General features: G+C 39.2%; 1 long non-coding RNA gene across 1 annotated transcript; it reads left to right on the top strand.

Moving 5' to 3' along the window:
• Positions 1-48: 48 nt before the first annotated feature.
• LOC115392283 (uncharacterized) lies at positions 49-22,388 on the top strand. Its single transcript, XR_003931832.1, has 2 exons — positions 49-1,438; positions 22,228-22,388. It is a non-coding gene; the product is annotated as an uncharacterized LOC115392283 (long non-coding RNA).
• Positions 22,389-22,518: the final 130 nt, after the last annotated feature.

Here is a 22,518-nt window from a genome sequence, read left to right as displayed (position 1 = left end):
TGATCGGGATGGGGCCTGGGTCCCAAATCTTCGGAGTATTCCTTTAACTTGTGACCAACAGGCTGAAACTTGTGGTGGTTCTGGAGAACGTCGGTTATCAGCAGCTCCAGTGAGCGTGTACGTTTAAAGTCTTTTCTGAGTCTTACTTTAACAACTGTTGTAATCAGCAGGTGTTTACACAGACCTCCGCCGTCATTCGTTAACACGGGAACCAGTTAATCCGTAACACCAGCCGGCGATGCTCGCATTCTGCCTCGGAGCTCTCTGAACAACTCGCTGTTGTGCAATTTGCTTCCATCTCTCCTCTCCAGGGTTTGTTCTCTCTGGGTTTTTATTAAAGTTCTTCAGCCACCGTCCAGGACTTCTGCTGGTTTCTGACTGTCCTGCTTCCTGCTTCCTGCTTCCTGTCACATCATCACGTCACTACGTACGAGGGAACACATGGCAGAACCAATAATCCTGCTTCATCCGCTCCGCTGTCAGGCGGCGTTTATGAGACACGGAGTGGATTCTGGATCGGTGTAGACCAGCTGGTCCAGTCGGCTCCGAGTGAAGCGGATCCTCTCGGTGTTTACAGACACGTTTACGATCCGCTGCGCCGACAAGCGGATGATACAGTTCCCATGGAAACCTGCCTGTTGGCCTTTTCAGAATCCAAGATGGCAGCAGGTTTTCAGGATGGTGGCCGGCCTTAGACCGATTCCCTGATCCGGGTCTACGTTCTGGTCTTCTGATCCGGGTCTACGTTCTGGTCTTCTGATCCGGGTCTACGTTCTGGTCTGCTGATCTGGGTCTACGTTCTGGTCTTCTGATCCGGGTCTTGCTGGTCTGGTCAGTGTGGGACATTCCGTCTTGTGTCTCTGTACTGATGGTTTTTGTGACCAGCGTCTGTCCTGCTGGACTCCCAAGACCTGGGTCTGGAGAACATGTGGACCAGGAGTCCAGGGCAGGAGCTGGCTTTAGCTCTAGACCCTCAGAAGGACAGCGGGACAGCAGTCCTCCAGGCCCTCACCGGGGGGACAGCGTATCTGTCTTTTGAGGAAAAGGAAGAGGACAGTCTAGCAGAGCTGGAGACCCTGTCCAACATCAGGACATGGTCTGGGCCTGCAGCTGGACTCCTCAGGTCTCCATCAGGTTCAGCTGCTGGACTGCTGGACGAGACGTCTCTGTCTCCAAACGTCAAACAGCACCGTTCCACCAAGACCAGCAGTCCTCAGAGAACAGTGTCCGTCCCCTCGGAGAACAGTGTCCGTCCCCTCGGAGAACAGTGTCCGTCCCCTCGGAGAACAGTGTCCGTCCCCTCGGAGAACAGTGTCCGTCCCCTCGGAGAACAGTGTCCGTCCCCTCGGAGAACAGTCTCCCGCCATCTTGAAAAATGGCCGCCGTGTTGGATGAGTCAGATCTGATCAGTGACTCAGATTAACCTTATGTTTTCCTGGTTGTTTACACATTTTCCCAGTTGTTTACCAATTGTTTACCTGTTGTTTGCCAGTTGTTTACCTGTTGTTTACCAGTTGTTTACCAGTTGTTTACCTGTTGTTTACCTGTTGTTTACCTGTTGTTTGCCTGTTGTTTGCCTGTTGTTTACCTGTTGTTTACCTGTTGTTTACCAGTAGTTTACCTGTTGTTTACCAGTTGTTTGCCTGTTGTTTAGCTGTTGTTTACCAGTTGTTTACCTGTTGTTTGCCTGTTGTTTACCTGTTGTTTGCCTGTTGTTTACCAGTTGTTTACCTGTTGTTTACCTGTTTACCTGTTGTTTACCTGTTGTTTACCAGTTGTTTACCTGTTGTTTAGCTGTTGTTTACCAGTTGTTTACCTGTTGTTTGCCTGTTGTTTACCAGTTGTTTACCTGTGTTTGCCTGTTGTTTACCAGTGTTTACCAGTGTTACCTGTTGTTTGCCAGTTGTTTACCTGTTGTTTACCAGTTGTTTAGCTGTTGTTTACCAGTTGTTTAGCTGTTGTTTACAGTTGTTTGCCTGTTGTTTGCCTGTTGTTTACCAGTTGTTTGCCAGTTGTTTACCTGTTTGTTTACCAGTTGTTTACCTGTTGTTTGCCAGTGTTTGCCTGTTGTTTAGCTGTTGTTTACCAGTTGTTTAGCTTTTGTTTACCTGTTGTTTGCCTGTTGTTTACCTGTTTGCCAGTTGTTTACCTGTTGTTTACCTGTTGTTTGCCTGTTGTTTACCAGTTGTTTGCCAGTTGTTTACCTGTTGTTTACCAGTTGTTTAGCTTTTGTTTACCAATTGTTTACCTGTTGTTTGCCAGTTGTTTACCTGTTGTTTACCTGTTGTTTGCCTGTTGTTTACCTGTTGTTTACCTGTTGTTTACCAGTTGTTTACCAGTTGTTTACCTGTTGTTTGCCAGTTGTTTACCTGTTGTTTGCCAGTTGTTTACCTGTTGTTTACCTGTTTACCTGTTGTTTACCAGTTGTTTCCCTGTTGTTTAGCTGTTGTTTGCCAGTTGTTTGCCAGTTGTTTACCTGTTGTTTACCAGTTGTTTACCTGTTGTTTACCTGTTTACCTGTTGTTTAGCTGTTGTTTACCAGTTGTTTGCCTGTTGTTTGCCTGTTGTTTACCAGTTGTTTGCCAGTTGTTTACCTGTTGTTTGCCAGTTGTTTACCTGTTGTTTACCAGTTGTTTACCTGTTGTTTACCAGTTGTTTGCCTGTTGTTTGCCTGTTGTTTACCAGTTGTTTGCCAGTTGTTTACCTGTTGTTTACCTGTTGTTTACCTGTTTACATGTTGTTTACCAATTGTTACCTGTGTTTACCAGTTGTTTACCAGTTGTTTAGCTGTTGTTTACCTGTTGTTTACCAGTTGTTTACCTGTTGTTTACCAGTTGTTTAGCTGTTGTTTACCAGTTGTTTACCTGTTGTTTACCAGTTGTTTGCCAGTTGTTTGCCAGTTGTTTACCTGTTGTTTACCAGTTGTTTGCCAGTTGTTTACCTGTTGTTTACCTGTTGTTTGCCTGTTGTTTGCCAGTTGTTTACCTGTTGTTTACCTGTTGTTTGCCTGTTGTTTACCTGTTGTTTACCTGTTGTTTACCAGTTGTTTACCAGTTGTTTACCTGTTGTTTGCCAGTTGTTTACCTGTTGTTTGCCAGTTGTTTACCTGTTGTTTACCAGTTGTTTACCTGTTGTTTACCTGTTTACCTGTTGTTTAGCTGTTGTTTGCCAGTTGTTTGCCAGTTGTTTACCTGTTGTTACCAGTTGTTTACCTGTTGTTTACCTGTTTACCTGTTGTTTAGCTGTTGTTTACCAGTTGTTTGCCTGTTGTTTGCCTGTTGTTTACCAGTTGTTTGCCAGTTGTTTACCTGTTGTTTGCCAGTTGTTTACCTGTTGTTTACCAGTTGTTTACCTGTTGTTTACCAGTTGTTTGCCTGTTGTTTGCCTGTTGTTTACCAGTTGTTTGCCAGTTGTTTACCTGTTGTTTACCTGTTGTTTACCTGTTTACCTGTTGTTTACCAATTGTTTACCTGTTGTTTACCAGTTGTTTACCAGTTGTTTAGCTGTTGTTTACCTGTTGTTTACCAGTTGTTTACCTGTTGTTTACCAGTTGTTTAGCTGTTGTTTACCAGTTGTTTACCTGTTGTTTACCAGTTGTTTGCCAGTTGTTTGCCAGTTTTTTACCTGTTGTTTACCAGTTGTTTGCCAGTTGTTTACCTGTTGTTTACCTGTTGTTTGCCTGTTGTTTGCCAGTTGTTTACCTGTTGTTTACCAGTTGTTTAGCTGTTGTTTACCTGTTGTTTACCTGTTGTTTGCCTGTTGTTTACCAGTTGTTTACCTGTTGTTTACCAGTTGTTTACCTGTTGTTTGCCAGTTGTTTGCCTGTTGTTTAGCTGTTGTTTACCAGTTGTTTAGCTTTTGTTTACCTGTTGTTTGCCTGTTGTTTACCTGTTTGCCAGTTGTTTACCTGTTGTTTGCCTGTTGTTTACCAGTTGTTTGCCAGTTGTTTGCCAGTTGTTTACCAGTTGTTTAGCTTTTGTTTACCAATTGTTTACCTGTTGTTTACCTGTTGTTTGCCTGTTGTTTGCCTGTTGTTTACCAGTTGTTTGCCAGTTGTTTGCCAGTTGTTTACCTGTTGTTTACCAGTTGTTTACCTGTTGTTTACCAGTTGTTTACCTGTTGTTTGCCAGTTGTTTGCCTGTTGTTTAGCTGTTGTTTACCAGTTGTTTAGCTTTTGTTTACCTGTTGTTTGCCTGTTGTTTACCTGTTTGCCAGTTGTTTACCTGTTGTTTGCCTGTTGTTTACCAGTTGTTTGCCAGTTGTTTGCCAGTTGTTTACCAGTTGTTTAGCTTTTGTTTACCAATTGTTTACCTGTTGTTTACCAGTTGTTTGCCTGTTGTTTGCCTGTTGTTACCAGTTGTTTACCAGTTGTTTACCTGTTGTTTGCCAGTTGTTTACCTGTTGTTTACCTGTTGTTTGCCAGTTGTTTGCCAGTTGTTTACCTGTTGTTTACCAGTTGTTTACCTGTTGTTTACCTGTTGTTTGCCTGTTGTTTGCCAGTTGTTTACCTGTTGTTTACCAGTTGTTTAGCTGTTGTTTACCTGTTGTTTACCTGTTGTTTGCCTGTTGTTTACCAGTTGTTTACCTGTTGTTTGCCTGTTGTTTAGCTGTTGTTTACCAGTTGTTTACCTTTTGTTTACCTGTTGTTTGCCTGTTGTTTACCTGTTTGCCAGTTGTTTACCTGTTGTTTACTTGTTGTTTGCCTGTTGTTTACCAGTTGTTTGCCAGTTGTTTGCCAGTTGTTTGCCAGTTGTTTAGCTGTTGTTTGCCAGTTGTTTAGCTGTTGTTTACCAGTTGTTTACCTGTTGTTTACCTGTTTATCTGTTGTTTAGCTGTTGTTTACCAGTTGTTTACCTGTTGTTTGCCTGTTGTTTGCCTGTTGTTTAGCTGTTGTTTACCAGTTGTTTAGCTTTTGTTTACCTGTTGTTTGCCTGTTGTTTACCTGTTGTTTACCTGTTTGCCTGTTGTTTGCCTGTTGTTTGCCTGTTGTTTGCCAGTTGTTTACCAGTTGTTTAGCTTTTGTTTACCAATTGTTTACCTGTTGTTTGCCAGTTGTTTACCTGTTGTTTGCCTGTTGTTTGCCTGTTGTTTAGCTGTTGTTTACCAGTTGTTTACCTGTTGTTTGCCTGTTGTTTACCAGTTGTTTACCTGTTGTTTACCTGTTGTTTACCAGTTGTTTGCCAGTTGTTTACCTGTTGTTTACCAGTTGTTTACCTGTTGTTTACCAGTTGTTTACCAGTTGTTTACCTGTTGTTTACCTGTTGTTTACCTGTTGTTTACTTATTGTTTCCCTGTTGTTTCCTTGTTGTTTTCTTGTTGTTTACTTGTTGTTTCCCTGTTGTTTACTTATTGTTTCCCTGTTGTTTACTTATTGTTTCCCTGTTGTTTCCTTGTTGTTTCCCTGTTGTTTCCCTGTTGTTTACTTGTTGTTTACTTGTTGTTTCCCTGTTGTTTCCCTGTTGTTTCGCTGTTGTTTACTTGTTGTTTCCCTGTTGTTTCCCTGTTGTTTACTTCTTGTTTCCCTGTTGTTTACTTGTTGTTTCCCTGTTGTTTACTTGTTTCCCTGTTGTTTACCAGTTGTTTACCTGTTGTTTACCTGTTGTTTGCCAGTTGTTTACCTGTTGTTTACCAGTTGTTTACCTGTTGTTTACCTGTTTACCTGTTGTTTACCAGTTGTTTGCCTGTTGTTTGCCTGTTGTTTACCAGTTGTTTGCCAGTTGTTTACCTGTTGTTTACCTGTTGTTTACCTGTTTACCTGTTGTTTACCAATTGTTTACCTGTTGTTTACCAGTTGTTTACCAGTTGTTTAGCTGTTGTTTACCTGTTGTTTACCAGTTGTTTACCTGTTGTTTACCAGTTGTTTAGCTGTTGTTTACCAGTTGTTTACCTGTTGTTTACCAGTTGTTTGCCAGTTGTTTGCCAGTTTTTTTACCTGTTGTTTACCAGTTGTTTGCCAGTTGTTTACCTGTTGTTTACCTGTTGTTTGCCTGTTGTTTGCCAGTTGTTTACCTGTTGTTTACCAGTTGTTTAGCTGTTGTTTACCTGTTGTTTACCTGTTGTTTGCCTGTTGTTTACCAGTTGTTTACCTGTTGTTTACCAGTTGTTTACCTGTTGTTTGCCAGTTGTTTGCCTGTTGTTTGCCAGTTGTTTACCTGTTGTTTACCAGTTGTTTGCCAGTTGTTTACCTGTTGTTTACCTGTTGTTTGCCAGTTGTTTACCTGTTGTTTACCAGTTGTTTAGCTGTTGTTTACCTGTTGTTTACCTGTTGTTTGCCTGTTGTTTACCAGTTGTTTACCTGTTGTTTACCAGTTGTTTACCTGTTGTTTGCCAGTTGTTTGCCTGTTGTTTAGCTGTTGTTTACCAGTTGTTTACCTGTTGTTTACCTGTTGTTTGCCTGTTGTTTACCTGTTTGCCAGTTGTTAAACTGTTGTTTACTTGTTGTTTGCCTGTTGTTTACCAGTTGTTTGCCAGTTGTTTGCCAGTTGTTCACCAGTTGTTTAGCTTTTGTTTACCAATTGTTTACCTGTTGTTTACCAGTTGTTTACCAGTTGTTTGCCTGTTGTTTACCTGTTGTTTACCAGTTGTTTACCTGTTGTTTACCTGTTGTTTGCCAGTTGTTACCTGTTGTTTACCTGTTGTTTGCCAGTTGTTTACCTGTTGTTTACCAGTTGTTTACCTGTTGTTTGCCAGTTGTTTACCTGTTGTTTGCCAGTTGTTTACCTGTTGTTTACCTGTTGTTTACTTATTGTTTCCCTGTTGTTTCCTTGTTGTTTCCCTGTTGTTTCCCTGTTGTTTACTTGTTGTTTCCCTGTTGTTTACTTATTGTTTCCCTGTTGTTTACTTATTGTTTCCCTGTTGTTTCCTTGTTGTTTCCCTGTTGTTTCCCTGTTGTTTACTTGTTGTTTACTTGTTGTTTCCCTGTTGTTTCCCTGTTGTTTACTTGTTGTTTCCCTGTTGTTTACTTCTTGTTTCCCTGTTGTTTACTTCTTGTTTCCCTGTTGTTTACTTGTTGTTTCCCTGTTGTTTCCCTGTTGTTTACTTGTTTACCAGTTGTTTACCTGTTGTTTACCAGTTGTTTGCCTGTTGTTTGCCTGTTGTTTACCAGTTGTTTGCCTGTTGTTTACCTGTTGTTTACCTGTTGTTTACCTGTTTACCTGTTGTTTACCAATTGTTTACCTGTTGTTTACCAGTTGTTTACCAGTTGTTTAGCTGTTGTTTACCTGTTGTTTACCAGTTGTTTACCTGTTGTTTACCAGTTGTTTAGCTGTTGTTTACCAGTTGTTTACCTGTTGTTTACCAGTTGTTTGCCAGTTGTTTGCCAGTTGTTTACCTGTTGTTTACCAGTTGTTTGCCAGTTGTTTACCTGTTGTTTACCTGTTGTTTGCCTGTTGTTTGCCAGTTGTTTACCTGTTGTTTACCTGTTGTTTGCCTGTTGTTTACCTGTTGTTTACCTGTTGTTTACCAGTTGTTTACCAGTTGTTTACCTGTTGTTTGCCAGTTGTTTACCTGTTGTTTGCCAGTTGTTTACCTGTTGTTTACCAGTTGTTTACCTGTTGTTTACCTGTTTACCTGTTGTTTAGCTGTTGTTTGCCAGTTGTTTGCCAGTTGTTTACCTGTTGTTTACCAGTTGTTTACCTGTTGTTTACCTGTTTACCTGTTGTTTAGCTGTTGTTTACCAGTTGTTTGCCTGTTGTTTGCCTGTTGTTTACCAGTTGTTTGCCAGTTGTTTGCCTGTTGTTTACCAGTTGTTTGCCAGTTGTTTACCTGTTGTTTACCTGTTGTTTACCTGTTTACCTGTTGTTTACCAATTGTTTACCTGTTGTTTACCAGTTGTTTACCAGTTGTTTAGCTGTTGTTTACCTGTTGTTTACCTGTTGTTTACCTGTTGTTTACCAGTTGTTTAGCTGTTGTTTACCAGTTGTTTACCTGTTGTTTACCAGTTGTTTGCCAGTTGTTTGCCAGTTTTTTTACCTGTTGTTTACCAGTTGTTTGCCAGTTGTTTACCTGTTGTTTACCTGTTTACCTGTTGTTTGCCAGTTGTTTACCTGTTGTTTACCAGTTGTTTAGCTGTTGTTTACCTGTTGTTTACCTGTTGTTTGCCTGTTGTTTACCAGTTGTTTACCTGTTGTTTACCAGTTGTTTACCTGTTGTTTGCCAGTTGTTTGCCTGTTGTTTAGCTGTTGTTTACCAGTTGTTTAGCTTTTGTTTACCTGTTGTTTGCCTGTTGTTTACCTGTTTGCCAGTTGTTTACCTGTTGTTTGCCTGTTGTTTACCAGTTGTTTGCCAGTTGTTTGCCAGTTGTTTACCAGTTGTTTAGCTTTTGTTTACCAATTGTTTACCTGTTGTTTACCTGTTGTTTGCCTGTTGTTTGCCTGTTGTTTACCAGTTGTTTGCCAGTTGTTTGCCAGTTGTTTACCTGTTGTTTACCAGTTGTTTACCTGTTGTTTACCAGTTGTTTACCTGTTGTTTGCCAGTTGTTTGCCTGTTGTTTAGCTGTTGTTTACCAGTTGTTTAGCTTTTGTTTACCTGTTGTTTGCCTGTTGTTTACCTGTTTGCCAGTTGTTTACCTGTTGTTTGCCTGTTGTTTACCAGTTGTTTGCCAGTTGTTTGCCAGTTGTTTACCAGTTGTTTAGCTTTTGTTTACCAATTGTTTACCTGTTGTTTACCAGTTGTTTGCCTGTTGTTTGCCTGTTGTTTACCAGTTGTTTACCAGTTGTTTACCTGTTGTTTGCCAGTTGTTTACCTGTTGTTTACCTGTTGTTTGCCAGTTGTTTGCCAGTTGTTTACCTGTTGTTTACCAGTTGTTTGCCAGTTGTTTACCTGTTGTTTACCTGTTGTTTGCCTGTTGTTTGCCAGTTGTTTACCTGTTGTTTACCAGTTGTTTAGCTGTTGTTTACCTGTTGTTTACCTGTTGTTTGCCTGTTGTTTACCAGTTGTTTACCTGTTGTTTACCAGTTGTTTACCTGTTGTTTACCAGTTGTTTGCCAGTTGTTTACCTGTTGTTTACCAGTTGTTTACCTGTTGTTTACCAGTTGTTCACCAGTTGTTTACCTGTTGTTTACCAGTTGTTTAGCTGTTGTTTACCTGTTGTTTACCTGTTGTTTGCCTGTTGTTTACCAGTTGTTTACCTGTTGTTTACCAGTTGTTTACCTGTTGTTTGCCAGTTGTTTGCCTGTTGTTTAGCTGTTGTTTACCAGTTGTTTAGCTTTTGTTTACCTGTTGTTTGCCTGTTGTTTACCTGTTTGCCAGTTGTTTACCTGTTGTTTACTTGTTGTTTGCCTGTTGTTTACCAGTTGTTTGCCAGTTGTTTGCCAGTTGTTTGCCAGTTGTTTAGCTGTTGTTTGCCAGTTGTTTAGCTGTTGTTTACCAGTTGTTTACCTGTTGTTTACATGTTTATCTGTTGTTTAGCTGTTGTTTACCAGTTGTTTACCTGTTGTTTGCCTGTTGTTTGCCTGTTGTTTACCTGTTGTTTACCTGTTTGCCTGTTGTTTGCCTGTTGTTTGCCTGTTGTTTGCCAGTTGTTTACCAGTTGTTTAGCTTTTGTTTACCAATTGTTTACCTGTTGTTTGCCAGTTGTTTACCTGTTGTTTGCCTGTTGTTTGCCTGTTGTTTAGCTGTTGTTTACCAGTTGTTTACCTGTTGTTTGCCTGTTGTTTACCAGTTGTTTACCTGTTGTTTACCTGTTGTTTACCAGTTGTTTGCCAGTTGTTTACCTGTTGTTTACCAGTTGTTTACCTGTTGTTTACCAGTTGTTTACCAGTTGTTTACCTGTTGTTTACCTGTTGTTTACCTGTTGTTTACTTATTGTTTCCCTGTTGTTTCCTTGTTGTTTTCTTGTTGTTTACTTGTTGTTTCCCTGTTGTTTACTTATTGTTTCCCTGTTGTTTACTTATTGTTTCCCTGTTGTTTCCTTGTTGTTTCCCTGTTGTTTCCCTGTTGTTTACTTGTTGTTTACTTGTTGTTTCCCTGTTGTTTCCCTGTTGTTTCGCTGTTGTTTACTTGTTGTTTCCCTGTTGTTTCCCTGTTGTTTACTTCTTGTTTCCCTGTTGTTTACTTGTTGTTTCCCTGTTGTTTACTTGTTTCCCTGTTGTTTACCAGTTGTTTACCTGTTGTTTACCTGTTGTTTGCCAGTTGTTTACCTGTTGTTTACCAGTTGTTTACCTGTTGTTTACCTGTTTACCTGTTGTTTACCAGTTGTTTGCCTGTTGTTTGCCTGTTGTTTACCAGTTGTTTGCCAGTTGTTTACCTGTTGTTTACCTGTTGTTTACCTGTTTACCTGTTTACCAATTGTTTACCTGTTGTTTACCAGTTGTTTACCAGTTGTTTAGCTGTTGTTTACCTGTTGTTTACCAGTTGTTTACCTGTTGTTTACCAGTTGTTTAGCTGTTGTTTACCAGTTGTTTACCTGTTGTTTACCAGTTGTTTGCCAGTTGTTTGCCAGTTTTTTTACCTGTTGTTTACCAGTTGTTTGCCAGTTGTTTACCTGTTGTTTACCTGTTGTTTGCCAGTTGTTTGCCAGTTGTTTACCTGTTGTTTACCAGTTGTTTACCTGTTGTTTACCTGTTGTTTGCCTGTTGTTTACCAGTTGTTTACCTGTTGTTTACCAGTTGTTTACCTGTTGTTTGCCAGTTGTTTGCCTGTTGTTTGCCAGTTGTTTACCTGTTGTTTACCAGTTGTTTGCCAGTTGTTTACCTGTTGTTTACCTGTTGTTTGCCAGTTGTTTACCTGTTGTTTACCAGTTGTTTAGCTGTTGTTTACCTGTTGTTTACCTGTTGTTTGCCTGTTGTTTACCAGTTGTTTACCTGTTGTTTACCAGTTGTTTACCTGTTGTTTGCCAGTTGTTTGCCTGTTGTTTAGCTGTTGTTTACCAGTTGTTTACCTGTTGTTTACCTGTTGTTTGCCTGTTGTTTACCTGTTTGCCAGTTGTTAAACTGTTGTTTACTTGTTGTTTGCCTGTTGTTTACCAGTTGTTTGCCAGTTGTTTGCCAGTTGTTCACCAGTTGTTTAGCTTTTGTTTACCAATTGTTTACCTGTTGTTTACCAGTTGTTACCAGTTGTTTGCCTGTTGTTTACCTGTTGTTTACCTGTTGTTTACCAGTTGTTTACCTGTTGTTTACCTGTTGTTTGCCAGTTGTTTACCTGTTGTTTACCTGTTGTTTGCCAGTTGTTTACCTGTTGTTTACCAGTTGTTTACCTGTTGTTTACCTGTTGTTTGCCAGTTGTTTACCTGTTGTTTGCCAGTTGTTTACCTGTTGTTTACCTGTTGTTTACCTGTTGTTTACTTATTGTTTCCCTGTTGTTTCCTTGTTGTTTCCCTGTTGTTTCCCTGTTGTTTACTTGTTGTTTCCCTGTTGTTTACTTATTGTTTCCCTGTTGTTTACTTATTGTTTCCCTGTTGTTTCCTTGTTGTTTCCCTGTTGTTTCCCTGTTGTTTACTTGTTGTTTACTTGTTGTTTCCCTGTTGTTTCCCTGTTGTTTACTTGTTGTTTCCCTGTTGTTTACTTCTTGTTTCCCTGTTGTTTACTTCTTGTTTCCCTGTTGTTTACTTGTTGTTTCCCTGTTGTTTCCCTGTTGTTTACTTGTTTCCCTGTTGTTTACCAGTTGTTTACCTGTTGTTTACCAGTTGTTTACCAGTTGTTTAGCTGTTGTTTACCAGTTGTTTACCTGTTGTTTACCTGTTGTTTGCCAGTTGTTTGCCAGTTGTTTGCCAGTTGTTTACCTGTTGTTTACCAGTTGTTTGCCAGTTGTTTACCTGTTGTTTACCAGTTGTTTACCAGTTGTTTACCTGTTGTTTACCTGTTGTTTACCTGTTGTTTACTTATTGTTTCCCTGTTGTTTCCTTGTTGTTTTCTTGTTGTTTACTTGTGTTTCCCTGTTGTTTACTTATTGTTTCCCTGTTGTTTACTTATTGTTTCCCTGTTGTTTCCTTGTTGTTTCCCTGTTGTTTCCCTGTTGTTTACTTGTTGTTTACTTGTTGTTTCCCTGTTGTTTCCCTGTTGTTTCGCTGTTGTTTACTTGTTGTTTCCCTGTTGTTTCCCTGTTGTTTACTTCTTGTTTCCCTGTTGTTTACTTGTTGTTTCCCTGTTGTTTACTTGTTTCCCTGTTGTTACCAGTTGTTTACCTGTTGTTTACCTGTGTTTGCCAGTTGTTTACCTGTTGTTTACCAGTTGTTTACCTGTTGTTTACCTGTTTACCTGTTGTTTACCAGTTGTTTGCCTGTTGTTTGCCTGTTGTTTACCAGTTGTTTGCCAGTTGTTTACCTGTTGTTTACCTGTTGTTTACCTGTTTACCTGTTTACCAATTGTTTACCTGTTGTTTACCAGTGTTTACCAGTTGTTTACCTGTTGTTTACCTGTTGTTTACCAGTTGTTTACCTGTTGTTTACCAGTTGTTTAGCTGTTGTTTACCAGTTGTTTACCTGTTGTTTACCAGTTGTTTGCCAGTTGTTTGCCAGTTTTTTTACCTGTTGTTTACCAGTTGTTTGCCAGTTGTTTACCTGTTGTTTACCTGTTGTTTGCCAGTTGTTTGCCAGTTGTTTACCTGTTGTTTACCAGTTGTTTACCTGTTGTTTACCTGTTGTTTGCCTGTTGTTTACCAGTTGTTTACCTGTTGTTTACCAGTTGTTTACCTGTTGTTTGCCAGTTGTTTGCCTGTTGTTTGCCAGTTGTTTACCTGTTGTTTACCAGTTGTTTGCCAGTTGTTTACCTGTTGTTTACCTGTTGTTTGCCTGTTGTTTACCAGTTGTTTAGCTGTTGTTTACCTGTTGTTTACCTGTTGTTTTGCCTGTTGTTTACCAGTTGTTTACCTGTTGTTTACCAGTTGTTTACCTGTTGTTTGCCAGTTGTTTGCCTGTTGTTTAGCTGTTGTTTACCAGTTGTTTACCTGTTGTTTACCTGTTGTTTGCCTGTTGTTTACCTGTTTGCCAGTTGTTAAACTGTTGTTTACTTGTTGTTTGCCTGTTGTTTACCAGTTGTTTGCCAGTTGTTTGCCAGTTGTTCACCAGTTGTTTAGCTTTTGTTTACCAATTGTTTACCTGTTGTTTACCAGTTGTTTACCAGTTGTTTGCCTGTTGTTTACCTGTTGTTTACCTGTTGTTTACCAGTTGTTTACCTGTTGTTTACCTGTTGTTTGCCAGTTGTTTACCTGTTGTTTACCTGTTGTTTGCCAGTTGTTTACCTGTTGTTTACCAGTTGTTTACCTGTTGTTTACCTGTTGTTTGCCAGTTGTTTACCTGTTGTTTGCCAGTTGTTTACCTGTTGTTTACCTGTTGTTTACCTGTTGTTTACTTATTGTTTCCCTGTTGTTTCCTTGTTGTTTCCCTGTTGTTTCCCTGTTGTTTACTTGTTGTTTCCCTGTTGTTTACTTATTGTTTCCCTGTTGTTTACTTATTGTTTCCCTGTTGTTTCCTTGTTGTTTCCCTGTTGTTTCCCTGTTGTTTACTTGTTGTTTACTTGTTGTTTCCCTGTTGTTTCCCTGTTGTTTACTTGTTGTTTCCCTGTTGTTTACTTCTTGTTTCCCTGTTGTTTACTTCTTGTTTCCCTGTTGTTTACTTGTTGTTTCCCTGTTGTTTCCCTGTTGTTTACTTGTTTCCCTGTTGTTTACCAGTTGTTTACCTGTTGTTTACCAGTTGTTTACCTGTTGTTTACCAGTTGTTTACCTGTTGTTTACCTGTTGTTTGCCTGTTGTTTGCCTGTTGTTTAGCTGTTGTTTACCAGTTGTTTACCTGTTGTTTGCCTGTTGTTTACCAGTTGTTTACCTGTTGTTTACCAGTTGTTTACCTGTTGTTTACCAGTTGTTTGCCAGTTGTTTACCTGTTGTTTACCAGTTGTTTACCTGTTGTTTACCAGTTGTTCACCAGTTGTTTGCCAGTTGTTCACCTGTTGTTTACCTGTTGTTTACCTGTTGTTTACTTATTGTTTCCCTGTTGTTTCCTTGTTGTTTTCTTGTTGTTTACTTGTTGTTTCCCTGTTGTTTACTTATTGTTTCCCTGTTGTTTACTTATTGTTTCCCTGTTGTTTCCTTGTTGTTTCCCTGTTGTTTCCCTGTTGTTTACTTGTTGTTTCCCTGTTGTTTCCCTGTTGTTTCCCTGTTGTTTACTTGTTGTTTCCCTGTTGTTTCCCTGTTGTTTACTTCTTGTTTCCCTGTTGTTTACTTGTTGTTTCCCTGTTGTTTACTTGTTTCCCTGTTGTTTACCAGTTGTTTACCTGTTGTTTACCTGTTGTTTGCCAGTTGTTTACCTGTTGTTTGCCAGTTGTTTACCTGTTGTTTACCAGTTGTTTACCTGTTGTTTACCTGTTTACCTGTTGTTTACCAGTTGTTTCCCTGTTGTTTAGCTGTTGTTTGCCAGTTGTTTACCTGTTGTTTACCAGTTGTTTACCTGTTGTTTACCTGTTTACCTGTTGTTTAGCTGTTGTTTACCAGTTGTTTACCTGTTGTTTGCCTGTTGTTTACCAGTTGTTTACCTGTTGTTTACCAGTTGTTTACCTGTTGTTTACCTGTTTACCTGTTGTTTACCAATTGTTTACCTGTTGTTTACCAGTTGTTTAGCTGTTGTTTATCTGTTGTTTACCTGTTGTTTACCTGTTGTTTACCAGTTGTTTACCAGTTGTTTAGCTGTTGTTTACCAGTTGTTTACCAGTTGTTTACCTGTTGTTTACCAGTTGTTTGCCAGTTGTTTACCTGTTGTTTGCCTGTTGTTTAGCTGTTGTTTACCAGTTGTTTACCTGTTGTTTGCCTGTTGTTTACCAGTTGTTTACCTGTTGTTTACCAGTTGTTTACCTGTTGTTTACCAGTTGTTTACCTGTTGTTTACCTGTTGTTTACCAGTTGTTTACCAGTTGTTTACCTGTTGTTTACCTGTTGTTTACCAGTTGTTTGCCTGTTGTTTAGCTGTTGTTTGCCAGTTGTTTAGCTGTTGTTTGCCAGTTGTTTAGCTGTTGTTTACCAGTTGTTTACCTGTTGTTTACCTGTTTATCTGTTGTTTAGCTGTTGTTTACCAGTTGTTTACCTGTTGTTTGCCTGTTGTTTGCCTGTTGTTTAGCTGTTGTTTACCAGTTGTTTAGCTTTTGTTTACCTGTTGTTTGCCTGTTGTTTACCTGTTGTTTACCTGTTTGCCTGTTGTTTGCCTGTTGTTTGCCAGTTGTTTACCAGTTGTTTAGCTTTTGTTTACCAATTGTTTACCTGTTGTTTGCCAGTTGTTTACCTGTTGTTTGCCTGTTGTTTGCCTGTTGTTTAGCTGTTGTTTACCAGTTGTTTACCTGTTGTTTGCCTGTTGTTTACCAGTTGTTTACCTGTTGTTTACCAGTTGTTTACCTGTTGTTTACCAGTTGTTTGCCAGTTGTTTACCTGTTGTTTACCAGTTGTTTACCAGTTGTTTACCAGTTGTTTACCTGTTGTTTACCTGTTGTTTACCTGTTGTTTACTTATTGTTTCCCTGTTGTTTCCTTGTTGTTTCCCTGTTGTTTACTTGTTGTTTCCCTGTTGTTTACTTATTGTTTCCCTGTTGTTTACTTATTGTTTCCCTGTTGTTTCCTTGTTGTTTCCCTGTTGTTTCCCTGTTGTTTACTTGTTGTTTACTTGTTGTTTCCCTGTTGTTTACTTGTTGTTTCCCTGTTGTTTACTTCTTGTTTCCCTGTTGTTTACTTCTTGTTTCCCTGTTGTTTACTTGTTGTTTCCCTGTTGTTTCCCTGTTGTTTACTTGTTTCCCTGTTGTTTACCAGTTGTTTACCTGTTGTTTACCAGTTGTTTACCTGTTGTTTACCAGTTGTTTACCTGTTGTTTACCTGTTGTTTCCCTGTTGTTTACTTCTTGTTTCCCTGTTGTTTACTTGTTGTTTCCCTGTTGTTTACTTGTTTCCCTGTTGTTTACCAGTTGTTTACCTGTTGTTTACCTGTTGTTTGCCAGTTGTTTACCTGTTGTTTGCCAGTTGTTTACCTGTTGTTTACCAGTTGTTTACCTGTTGTTTACCTGTTTACCTGTTGTTTACCAGTTGTTTGCCTGTTGTTTGCCTGTTGTTTACCAGTTGTTTGCCAGTTGTTTACCTGTTGTTTACCTGTTGTTTACCTGTTTACCTGTTGTTTACCAATTGTTTACCTGTTGTTTACCAGTTGTTTACCAGTTGTTTAGCTGTTGTTTACCTGTTGTTTACCAGTTGTTTACCAGTTGTTTACCAGTTGTTTAGCTGTTGTTTACCAGTTGTTTACCTGTTGTTTACCAGTTGTTTGCCAGTTGTTTGCCAGTTTTTTTACCTGTTGTTTACCAGTTGTTTGCCAGTTGTTTACCTGTTGTTTACCTGTTGTTTGCCTGTTGTTTGCCAGTTGTTTACCTGTTGTTTACCAGTTGTTTAGCTGTTGTTTACGTGTTGTTTGCCTGTTGTTTACCAGTTGTTTACCTGTTGTTTACCAGTTGTTTACCTGTTGTTTGCCAGTTGTTTGCCTGTTGTTTAGCTGTTGTTTACCAGTTGTTTAGCTTTTGTTACCTGTTGTTTGCCTGTTGTTACCTGTTTGCCAGTTGTTTACCTGTTGTTTGCCTGTTGTTTACCAGTTGTTTGCCAGTTGTTTACCTGTTGTTTACCAGTTGTTTAGCTGTTGTTTACCTGTTGTTTACCTGTTGTTTGCCTGTTGTTTACCAGTTGTTTACCTGTTGTTTACCAGTTGTTTACCTGTTGTTTGCCTGTTGTTTAGCTGTTGTTTACCAGTTGTTTACCTTTTGTTTACCTGTTGTTTGCCTGTTGTTTACCTGTTTGCCAGTTGTTTACCTGTTGTTTACTTGTTGTTTGCCTGTTGTTTACCAGTTGTTTGCCAGTTGTTTGCCAGTTGTTTAGCTGTTGTTTGCCAGTTGTTTAGCTGTTGTTTACCAGTTGTTTACCTGTTGTTTACCTGTTTATCTGTTGTTTAGCTGTTGTTTACCAGTTGTTTACCTGTTGTTTGCCTGTTGTTTGCCTGTTGTTTAGCTGTTGTTTACCAGTTGTTTAGCTTTTGTTTACCTGTTGTTTGCCTGTTGTTTACCTGTTGTTACCTGTTTGCCTGTTGTTTGCCTGTTGTTTGCCTGTTGTTTGCCAGTTGTTTGCCAGTTGTTTACCAGTTGTTTAGCTTTTGTTTACCAATTGTTTACCTGTTGTTTGCCAGTTGTTTACCTGTTGTTTGCCTGTTGTTTGCCTGTTGTTTAGCTGTTGTTTACCAGTTGTTTACCTGTTGTTTGCCTGTTGTTTACCAGTTGTTTACCTGTTGTTTACCAGTTGTTTACCTGTTGTTTACCAGTTGTTTGCCAGTTGTTTACCTGTTGTTTACCAGTTGTTTACCTGTTGTTTACCAGTTGTTCACCAGTTGTTTGCCAGTTGTTCACCTGTTGTTTACCTGTTGTTTACCTGTTGTTTACTTATTGTTTCCCTGTTGTTTACTTATTGTTTCCCTGTTGTTTCCTTGTTGTTTCCCTGTTGTTTACTTATTGTTTCCCTGTTGTTTACTTATTGTTTCCCTGTTGTTTACTTGTTGTTTCCCTGTTGTTTCCTTGTTGTTTCCCTGTTGTTTCCCTGTTGTTTACTTGTTGTTTCCCTGTTGTTTACTTATTGTTTCCCTGTTGTTTACTTATTGTTTCCCTGTTGTTTCCTTGTTGTTTCCCTGTTGTTTCCCTGTTGTTTACTTGTTGTTTACTTGTTGTTTCCCTGTTGTTTCCCTGTTGTTTACTTGTTGTTTCCCTGTTGTTTACTTCTTGTTTCCCTGTTGTTTACTTCTTGTTTCCCTGTTGTTTACTTGTTGTTTCCCTGTTGTTTCCCTGTTGTTTACTTGTTTCCCTGTTGTTTACCAGTTGTTTACCTGTTGTTTACCTGTTGTTTGCCTGTTGTTTACCAGTTGTTTACCTGTTGTTTACCTGTTGTTTACCAGTTGTTTACCAGTTGTTTACCTGTTGTTTACCTGTTGTTTACCAGTTGTTTGCCTGTTGTTTAGCTGTTGTTTGCCAGTTGTTTAGCTGTTGTTTGCCAGTTGTTTAGCTGTTGTTTACCAGTTGTTTACCTGTTGTTTACCTGTTTATCTGTTGTTTAGCTGTTGTTTACCAGTTGTTTACCTGTTGTTTGCCTGTTGTTTGCCTGTTGTTTACCAGTTGTTTAGCTTTTGTTTACCTGTTGTTTACCAGTTGTTTGCCTGTTGTTTACCTGTTGTTTACCTGTTTGCCTGTTGTTTGCCTGTTGTTTGCCAGTTGTTTACCAGTTGTTTAGCTTTTGTTTACCAATTGTTTACCTGTTGTTTACCAGTTGTTTACCTGTTGTTTGCCTGTTGTTTGCCTGTTGTTTAGCTGTTGTTTTACCAGTTGTTACCTGTTGTTTGCCTGTTGTTTACCAGTTGTTTACCTGTTGTTTACCAGTTGTTTACCTGTTGTTTACCAGTTGTTTGCCAGTTGTTTACCTGTTGTTTACCAGTTGTTTACCTGTTGTTTACCAGTTGTTTACCAGTTGTTTACCTGTTGTTTACCTGTTGTTTACCTGTTGTTTACTTATTGTTTCCCTGTTGTTTCCTTGTTGTTTTCTTGTTGTTTACTTGTTGTTTCCCTGTTGTTTACTTATTGTTTCCCTGTTGTTTACTTGTTGTTTCCCTGTTTTTCCTTGTTGTTTCCTGTTGTTTCCCTGTTGTTTACTTGTGTTTACTTGTTGTTTCCCTGTTGTTTCCCTGTTGTTTCCCTGTGTTTACTTGTTGTTTCCCTGTTGTTTCCCTGTTGTTTACTTGTTGTTTCCCTGTTGTTTACTTGTTGTTTCCCTGTTGTTTACTTGTTTCCCTGTTGTTTACCAGTTGTTTACCTGTTGTTTACCTGTTGTTTGCCAGTTGTTTACCTGTTGTTTGCCAGTTGTTTACCTGTTGTTTACCAGTTGTTTACCTGTTGTTTACCTGTTTACCTGTTGTTTACCAGTTGTTTCCCTGTTGTTTAGCTGTTGTTTGCCAGTTGTTTACCTGTTGTTTACCAGTTGTTTACCTGTTGTTTACCTGTTTACCTGTTGTTTTAGCTGTTGTTTACCAGTTGTTTACCTGTTGTTTGCCTGTTGTTTACCAGTTGTTTACCTGTTGTTACCAGTTGTTTACATGTTGTTTACCTGTTTACCTGTTGTTTACCAATTGTTTACCAGTTTAGCTGTTGTTTACCTGTTGTTTACCTGTTGTTTACCTGTTGTTTACCAGTTGTTTACCTGTTGTTTAGCTGTTGTTTACCAGTTGTTTACCAGTTGTTTACCTGTTGTTTGCCAGTTGTTTGCCAGTTGTTTACCTGTTGTTTACCAGTTGTTTGCCAGTTGTTTACCTGTTGTTTACCTGTTGTTTGCCAGTTGTTTACCTGTTGTTTACCAGTTGTTTAGCTGTTGTTTACCTGTTGTTTACCTGTTGTTTGCCTGTTGTTTACCAGTTGTTTACCTGTTGTTTACCAGTTGTTTACCTGTTGTTTGCCAGTTGTTTGCCTGTTGTTTAGCTGTTGTTTACCAGTTGTTTAGCTTTTGTTTACCTGTTGTTTGCCTGTTGTTTACCTGTTTGCCAGTTGTTTACCTGTTGTTTGCCTGTTGTTTACCAGTTGTTTGCCAGTTGTTTGCCAGTTGTTTACCAGTTGTTTAGCTTTTGTTTACCAATTGTTTACCTGTTGTTTACCAGTTGTTTACCTGTTGTTTGCCTGTTGTTTACCTGTTGTTTACCAGTTGTTTACCTGTTGTTTACCTGTTGTTTGCCAGTTGTTTACCTGTTGTTTACCTGTTGTTTGCCAGTTGTTTGCCAGTTGTTTGCCAGTTGTTTACCTGTTGTTTACCAGTTGTTTGCCAGTTGTTTACCTGTTGTTTACCTGTTGTTTGCCAGTTGTTTACCTGTTGTTTACCAGTTGTTTAGCTGTTGTTTACCTGTTGTTTACCTGTTGTTTGCCTGTTGTTTACCAGTTGTTTACCTGTTGTTTACCAGTTGTTTACCTGTTGTTTGCCAGTTGTTTGCCTGTTGTTTAGCTGTTGTTTACCAGTTGTTTACCTGTTGTTTACCTGTTGTTTGCCAGTTGTTTACCTGTTGTTTACCTGTTGTTTGCCAGTTGTTTGCCAGTTGTTTGCCAGTTGTTTACCTGTTGTTTACCAGTTGTTTGCCAGTTGTTTACCTGTTGTTTACCTGTTGTTTGCCAGTTGTTTACCTGTTGTTTACCAGTTGTTTAGCTGTTGTTTACCTGTTGTTTACCTGTTGTTTGCCTGTTGTTTACCAGTTGTTTACCTGTTGTTTACCAGTTGTTTACCTGTTGTTTGCCAGTTGTTTGCCTGTTGTTTAGCTGTTGTTTACCAGTTGTTTACCTGTTGTTTACCTGTTGTTTGCCTGTTGTTTACCTGTTTGCCAGTTGTTTACCTGTTGTTTACTTGTTGTTTGCCTGTTGTTTACCAGTTGTTTGCCAGTTGTTTGCCAGTTGTTCACCAGTTGTTTAGCTTTTGTTTACCAATTGTTTACCTGTTGTTTACCAGTTGTTTACCTGTTGTTTGCCTGTTGTTTACCTGTTGTTTACCAGTTGTTTACCTGTTGTTTACCTGTTGTTTGCCAGTTGTTTACCTGTTGTTTACCTGTTGTTTGCCAGTTGTTTGCCAGTTGTTTACCTGTTGTTTACCAGTTGTTTACCTGTTGTTTGCCAGTTGTTTACCTGTTGTTTGCCAGTTGTTTACCTGTTGTTTACCTGTTGTTTACTTATTGTTTCCCTGTTGTTTCCTTGTTGTTTCCCTGTTGTTTCCCTGTTGTTTACTTGTTGTTTCCCTGTTGTTTACTTATTGTTTCCCTGTTGTTTACTTATTGTTTCCCTGTTGTTTCCTTGTTGTTTCCCTGTTGTTTCCCTGTTGTTTACTTGTTGTTTACTTGTTGTTTCCCTGTTGTTTCCCTGTTGTTTACTTGTTGTTTCCCTGTTGTTTACTTGTTGTTTACTTGTTGTTTCCCTGTTGTTTACTTGTTGTTTCCCTGTTGTTTACTTCTTGTTTCCCTGTTGTTTACTTGTTGTTTCCCTGTTGTTTCCCTGTTGTTTACTTGTTTCCCTGTTGTTTACCAGTTGTTTACCTGTTGTTTACCTGTTGTTTGCCAGTTGTTTACCTGTTTTTTGCAAGTTGTTTACCTGTTGTTTACCAGTTGTTTACCTGTTGTTTACCAGTTGTTTCCCTGTTGTTTAGCTGTTGTTTGCCAGTTGTTTACCTGTAAACAGGTAAACAACTGGTAAACAACAGGCAAACAACAGGTAAACAACTGGTAAACAACAGCTAAACAACAGGCAAACAACAGGTAAACAAAAGCTAAACAACTCTTAAACAACAGCTAAACAACTGGCAAACAACAGGTAAACAACAGGTAAACAACTGGTAAACAACTGGTAAACAACAGGCAAACAACAGGTAAACAACAGGTGTTGTTGTTTACTTGTTGTTTCCCTGTTGTTTACTTGTTGTTTACTTGTTGTTTCCCTGTTGTTTACTTGTTTCCCTGTTGTTTACTTGTTGTTTCCCTGTTGTTTACTTGTTGTTTCCCTGTTGTTTACTTGTTGTTTCCCTGTTGTTTCCCTGTTGTTTACTTGCTGTTTCCCTGTTGTTTACTTGTTGTTTCCCTGTTGTTTACTTGTTGTTTCCCTGTTGTTTACTTGTTGTTTCCCTGTTGTTTACTTGTTGTTTCCCTGTTGTTTACTTGTTGTTTCCCTGTTGTTTACTTGTTGTTTCCCTGATGTTTACTTATTGTTTCCCTGTTGTTTACTTGTTGTTTCCCTGTTGTTTACTTATTGTTTCCCTGATGTTTACTTGTTGTTTCCCTGTTGTTTCCTTGTTGTTTCCCTGTTGTTTCCCTGTTGTTTACTTGTTGTTTCCCTGTTGTTTACTTGTTTCCCTGTTGTTTACTTGTTGTTTCCCTGTTGTTTACTTGTTGTTTACTTGTTGTTTCCCTGTTGTTTACTTGTTGTTTCCCTGATGTTTACTTGTTGTTTCCCTGTTGTTTACTTGTTGTTTCCCTGTTGTTTACTTGTTGTTTCCCTGATGTTTACTTATTGTTTCCCTGTTGTTTACTTGTTGTTTCCCTGTTGTTTCCCTGATGTTTACTTGTTGTTTACTTGTTGTTTCCCTGTTGTTTCCCTGTTGTTTCCCTGTTGTTTCCTTGTTGTTTCCCTGTTGTTTCCCTGTTGTTTACTTGTTGTTTCCCTGTTGTTTCCCTGTTGTTCCCTGTTGTTTACTTGTTGTTTACTTGTTGTTTCCCTGTTGTTTCCCTGTGTGCAGCTGCTGGGCCGGCTCCGGGCCAGGCTGGAGGAGTACCACGGCGTTGTGGAGCAGATCAGCAGGAACCGACTCAACGGACAGAAATGTTCTCGCTGAAGATTGTTTGTTTGTTTTCTTTCATTCTTTGTACACAAACTGAAATAAAGTTTTTCTGACTGTTTCTTCGAGACTCCAGTTTCCTCCGAGAGAGTTGAGACTTTGCAGAACCTTGATATGTGGATCTGGTCTGTCCCAGTGGACAGGAGGACCAGGTCCACAGAGGACCAGACGTTCTGCAGGATCTCTCGGTCT

This window comes from Salarias fasciatus, chromosome 7 (assembly GCF_902148845.1).
Source record: "Salarias fasciatus chromosome 7, fSalaFa1.1, whole genome shotgun sequence".
In the NCBI taxonomy this organism is placed as follows: Eukaryota; Metazoa; Chordata; class Actinopteri; order Blenniiformes; family Blenniidae; genus Salarias; species Salarias fasciatus.
The sequence above is the reverse complement of the archived record's forward strand: the minus strand, read 5'-3'. Positions and strand labels throughout refer to the sequence as shown.